The sequence below is a fragment of the Crocuta crocuta genome, unplaced genomic scaffold (genome assembly GCF_008692635.1).
Source record: "Crocuta crocuta isolate KB4526 unplaced genomic scaffold, BGI_CrCroc_1.0 scaffold692, whole genome shotgun sequence".
NCBI lineage: Eukaryota > Metazoa > Chordata > Mammalia > Carnivora > Hyaenidae > Crocuta > Crocuta crocuta.
In genome coordinates, this window is record NW_027532877.1 from 948,156 (window position 1) to 953,365 (window position 5,210).

Sequence of the window (5,210 nt, forward strand, 5' to 3'; positions counted from 1 at the left end):
GCAAAAAAATTTTCTTTGAATCCCAGGTCTGATTTTTTTTTTTTTTTTACTTTTAAAAGACAAAAACCACGTCTCCCTATCTGTAATGCCTGCAGCGTTTAAGGCAAAGCTGTGTGCGTGTGCGGGTGTGTGGGTGTGTAGACGGTAAAGTGGCAAAGGGGCAGAGGAGCCTCAGAACAAATTTCGTGTACACGCACACACAAATGCGAAACCAAAGCACCTCTCTTCTTAGTCCAGGCCACCAGTGCGGCAGAGAAGTTAGCCTTCCCAGGGACTCCGCTGGATCCTACTTTTTCCCTAAGGCACCGCCTGCCTCCAACTATAAAGGGGACAAACCGACCCTTTTGTGACCGAATGGTGTTTATCTGAAGTTTACAAAAAAAGGGGGGGAGGGGAGGAGGAGAGGGGAAGGGATGGTGGGTAGGCGGGGTGGTTTACTTTGGCAACTTTGCTGTAAATACTCTCTTCAGCATGTGTGAGGTCTGGCGGGGGACTATTACACGCTTATTCCCTCTTAAACTTTCAAACCCCCCCCCCTTTTGCGCCGACCTTTTTTCAGTCCGAGGTGTCGCTAAATTAGAAACTCTGTTGACATAAAGATACCCGTGTTTCTCCAGGGGTCTGAGGCCTAATTAAGAAATTTCCTACAGTGGTTGGTCAATACAGAAACTTTTACTGGGGAGGGGTTCTCTGGTCGCCTGGCGGTATAGAGATGGCTCCCTGTTTCTGCCCAGTGGGCGCCCCCCCCACATAAGATATGGCCTTTTTTTTTTGGAAACTGACAAGCTTTGAAACTGACTATATGTGGCCTTAGGGCTCCCACCCTCCTTGGCTGCTCTATTCAGCTAACTGGGGACTGGATTTTCTTACCCTGGATCTCAGGGACTCCGCTCCCTCCGGAGTGCCTAGCTTACCGTTTGGGAGTCCTGCAAAATGCTGCTAGCAACCCCCTCGCCACATGAGCACCCCTGTGCGACCCCAAACCCTGATTCTGCCATATGCAGCTCTGAGCCCAGTAGAGGACCTGGGCACAGACCATGGAAGCTAAATGTTCCTTCTAGAGCTCTGCAGTCACTTGGCCACCCCCACCTCCATCCCCCCAAAACTTGCTTTCAGAGCTCAGTTCCTCCCCGGCCAGGAGGCTGCCAGATCATTCTCTTTGACAGAGAATCAGCCTCTCTATCTTTCCTCCCTCTGGGGGCAGGCACAAGCCTCTAGGTTGGACCAGATAGGGCACCCATCTTTTTGGTTTCTTCTTCTCCTTGCTGTTTCGGTTGGTTGGTCAGTCCGTTGGTGTCCCGGTGTCTCTTCATCTTTCAGGACTGGGACTGTAGACCTGTATACTCTTTCTTGCTGTTTCTTTGAACTCTTCTCTTCTCTCTCTTGCATCTCTGTCTTGTTCTAAGTTTCTATTTTTCCTTCCCATCTGTCTCCACCCCACCCCACCCCAGGCCGTTAGCTTCTCTTGTTCCTTCTGTTTCTGATTTACTCTCTTTTCCATCCTTTCTTCATCTTCTTCCTCCCTTTCTATTTTCTCTGGCTGTTGGGTTTTTGTTTGTTTGTTTTTTGTTTTGTTTTTGGCCCTCTCTGAATTCTCTCTCGCTTTTCTGTGTTTCTGCATTGCCTCTGTATTCCCTCTTCTGCCCCCCCCCATCTTTGCCTGTCACCAGAGCAGGCTGGAAGTTCTTCTTGGGGTTCAGGCAGGCACCTCCACCTCACGCCCTTGGCCAGGAAGAACATAAGGTGTCCTGAGAGAAATAGGGTTGGACCCATCCGCGTAGGTTGGAAAGGATCACCAAAGTCACCCTTCCCCCTGCACCCCTCCAAGAGGCGCTCTCTCTCTCTCTCTCTCCCTTTTATCTCCTTTGGAATGCAGGAGCCCAGGGCGAGGGGAGACCCGTCTGCCCTAAAGCCCCAGCTCCTACCTTTGCCTTGCGCTAGCGGCACAGGGCCTTCCCGGAAGGCACATTTCCCTGTCCTCTGACAGCCCTCTAAATTATTGATCAGGGCTATTCAGTGCAAGAGTCTGAAGCGCGTGCGTGCGTGCGTGCGTGTGTGTGTGTGTGTGTGTGTGTGTGTGTGTGAGAGAGAGAGAAAAGATTGTCAAAGTTGTCTAGCTTGGGGAAGCAGTATTTTTAGTTCGGAGGCTCACTTTGGCGCCAGTTGGTTTATGCCGTTTCTAGAGCATCATTCACTACTCACGTAATCCCTGCTTATCATATCTCCTTTTAATGTAAATACGGTTTTGGCAGAAGCAAAACGGAAAGATCTCACCCCCTGCATTATTCTTATTAGCACCTACCTTTCATCAGAGCCGATCACCCTGGAAAACGGCAAACTTGTAAGTGGCTAGCGATTTAGAGAAGTTGGAAGGAAAACAAAGGAGGGGGTTTGAAGTACGTGTGTGTGGGGAGGGGGGAGAGTGCCTTTTATACATCTGTGAAGGGTTTCTTCCTCCCTCTCTCTCTCACAGGAAAAGGAACTAATTGTGGTTTCCTAATTTCAAACCAATCGACATCTTCAATGTTCTCTTTGTGTGTTTTGCCCAATTACTTAAAGGGGGAAAAAAAAGATAGTAATGGATGTTTCTTAGTCCAGCAGAAATGAATTCAGAGGAAGAGAGCAGGGAATTTTTTTCTCTCCCATCTTATCTGACCTAGAATCAGCGAGACGCAGGCCAGAGCTGGCTTGGGCCTCCGGCCCTCTTGACTACCCAACACCTTTCTTTATTCCACATCCTCTTTCAGATTCTCAGTCCAGACAGGTAAGCGCGTAAATGGTCTCTCAGCAATTTGTGCCAGGAATCTGGCTTGTGGGGTGGGGTTGGGGGTTCTAAGGGACAGAACACTTGAAAAAGGGGGAAGGAAAAATACAGCGGAACGTTCTCAAGTCCCCAGCGGCCGATGGGAGGTTTCATCTGGACGGGAGAGCTCAGTTCCAAGGTTTCCCGCTTCTGCTCCTTCCCATGATTACTGGCCGTGGTGTCTGGTGCCAGGGGGCTTGGCGGCGGGGGGGGTGTCTCGCCCTCGGAGAGCAGCCGGGGCAGAGGGAGCAGGGAGATGTGTAAGTGAGGGGGCATGGCTAATTAAATGGCCACTACTGTCAGAAAGGTTGACAGGGCCAAGGAAGATCAGCTCCTCCAAAGCTGCTGAACTAACTGTCCCCTTAGAGTCCCAGACACGTTTTCTCAATTTGAGCACAATATCCGTTACTATTTCCCGTACTGGGTTTCAATTAAAGAGGATCAGAGCAGAGAGGGGAGGCAAGAGATAAATGAAAGAGAACCTTGGATGCAGAAGAGTGTGTGTTTCGTCTCCCTTTTCTTCCCGCGAGCCATCCGGTTGGCCTGTGTTCCCAACGTCATGTTTTCGTGTCTCCCCAAACCAGTAGGAGATGACACACGCAGACATCCCTCGCTGTCCATTGAAGTCCCCCAAGATGTCGCTGTCCCTGGGAGAGGGATGGCTTTGGGGAGGGATCTGTCTTCCCTCTCTGGGCATATACAGTTCCAGGGACTGAAAGGGTGGGAGCCTTTAAGGCTCACAGGTTTCACCCTCACATTGAAAGCTGCTAAAACCCCTTCTCCCTTGTACAATCCTGCGGAAAATATAACCTCTTTCGGGTCTAGGACAGAGGGTGGTGGGGAGTGATTTCACCTGCTTCTCTCGGGAGGATTTGAAAACCTGTGGCCAAGGCTAGGGTGTGGGTCCTAGGTTCCAGATGGGGACCCCAGGCCTGGTCTGCCCCTGAGCAGCTAGGTGCCCCACGCCCAGGGAAACACTCTGGCCACACACTCCCCCCTCACGGTTTGGAAGCCCCAGCCCCAGCTGTGCTTTCTGTGATCGCTGACCCCGCACGGTGGCCGCTCAGAAAAGGGGGCGGGGGTTGCTGAACCTCAGTGTCAGTCTTAATTACCTGACAATCCCCGGTAGCCTCCTCCTCCATGTGGCTAAAACAAACTTGAGGCCTCAACAATGTGCCTCAAAGTCGGCGCCTTGCCTGCAAGCTAAGCTTCTCTGTCTTCAAATAGTACGGAACGGATCCTGCCGGAGTCTTGTAGAATATCCAGGGGGCGAGCGAGGGGGGCAGGGGGCGCAGCTGGAGGGACTGTTCTCTCCCTCCCAACCTGAGCCCAAGGTTTGGGTGACACTTGTGACCTTAGAGACCCCAGGAGCCTTCACAAGCCTCCAGCCTGGGGTCTGAGTAACGGAGGGCTAGAGAAGTTTCTCTCTCTTTTCCTTTTATATTTTGATTTATTTTTAAGAGGAAGAAGAGAGAGGCAGAGACACACACACACACATACATCGAAAGCGAAAATGTTTGGAATTGTCAAAGCGCTTTCCCTAAGCTGCTTTTTCTGGTGCCCAGACCTCAGTGCATTTCATGTCCGAGCCAGATATGAAAAATCCTTCTGGCAGGCGCGCGGGCAGACAGCAGAGGCCTCCCCGATCTAGGAATCTTTCTGGGCAACGTCCTTTCCTCCTTTCCCTTGGAAAAGGAAGCCTTGCGGCCCCCAGGAAGGAGTGTGTGGCAGAGACAGCCCTGATCGCCCCATCCAGGTCCTCTGGGCCCGTGTGTGTGTGTGGGGGGGGTGCTTCCCCTCCCCCCGCACCCGCCTCAGCCCGTTCCAAATCCGGAAGCTGGACGTGTTCCGTGCGGCTCCAGGCCTCGCCCAGCGCGGAACCCGAGACCCTGGCTGCCTCGGATTACACCCGCACCCTGGGGTGGAGGGTCGAGGCCCGCGGGGGAGTGGAGAGGTCCCGGATGGGCTGGGTCGCCTGGAAGTCCGGGACCCGGGATGCGCGACCCGCGCGCACTGGCTGCCCGGCGACCTGCTCGCCTCTGCAGCTCGCGGGGCGGGGCGAGGCGAGGCGGGCTGCTCTGCGCGGGGGCAGAGAACGCACGTTTTTTTCTCTCAGCTCAAACTAGGGTTCCAGGGGTTCCGTGAGCAGCCCCTCACCCCCACCCAGCGCCGAGTTGTCTTTTTCCAGCCTGGATTCCGCCCCCACCCCCCTGCTTGCAAAGGACCCACCTGGGAGGGGGGAATAATAAAGACCTTAAGTGCTGGGGGTGCAGGGGTCACCAAAAATGAAGGAGAAATGTAGCCCTTTCCAGCTCTCAAAAGGGATGTAAAAACAATCGCCAGGAGATAGCCTCCCGCGGAGAACACGGGGCTCGGAGGCACCGAGCAGAGTCGGGAGAGGACATTC

General features: G+C 53.2%; 1 long non-coding RNA gene across 14 annotated transcripts in view; it reads left to right on the top strand.

Annotated features, from left to right (window-relative positions):
- The window catches only part of LOC144216320 (uncharacterized), a 15,614-nt gene that overhangs the window by 2,863 nt on the left and 7,541 nt on the right, over positions 1-5,210 (top strand). For 3 of the 14 annotated variants that reach the window (XR_013330634.1, XR_013330639.1, XR_013330648.1), the window contains exon 1: positions 2,627-2,764. The exons of 1 other annotated variant lie outside the window; for it this stretch is intronic. This is a non-coding gene — a long non-coding RNA (uncharacterized LOC144216320). Of the gene's footprint in view, positions 1-2,150; positions 2,342-2,626; positions 2,765-5,210 lie in introns of those variants that run through there. 10 more of the 14 variants (XR_013330644.1, XR_013330643.1, XR_013330642.1 and 7 more) reach the window with 8 other exon arrangements.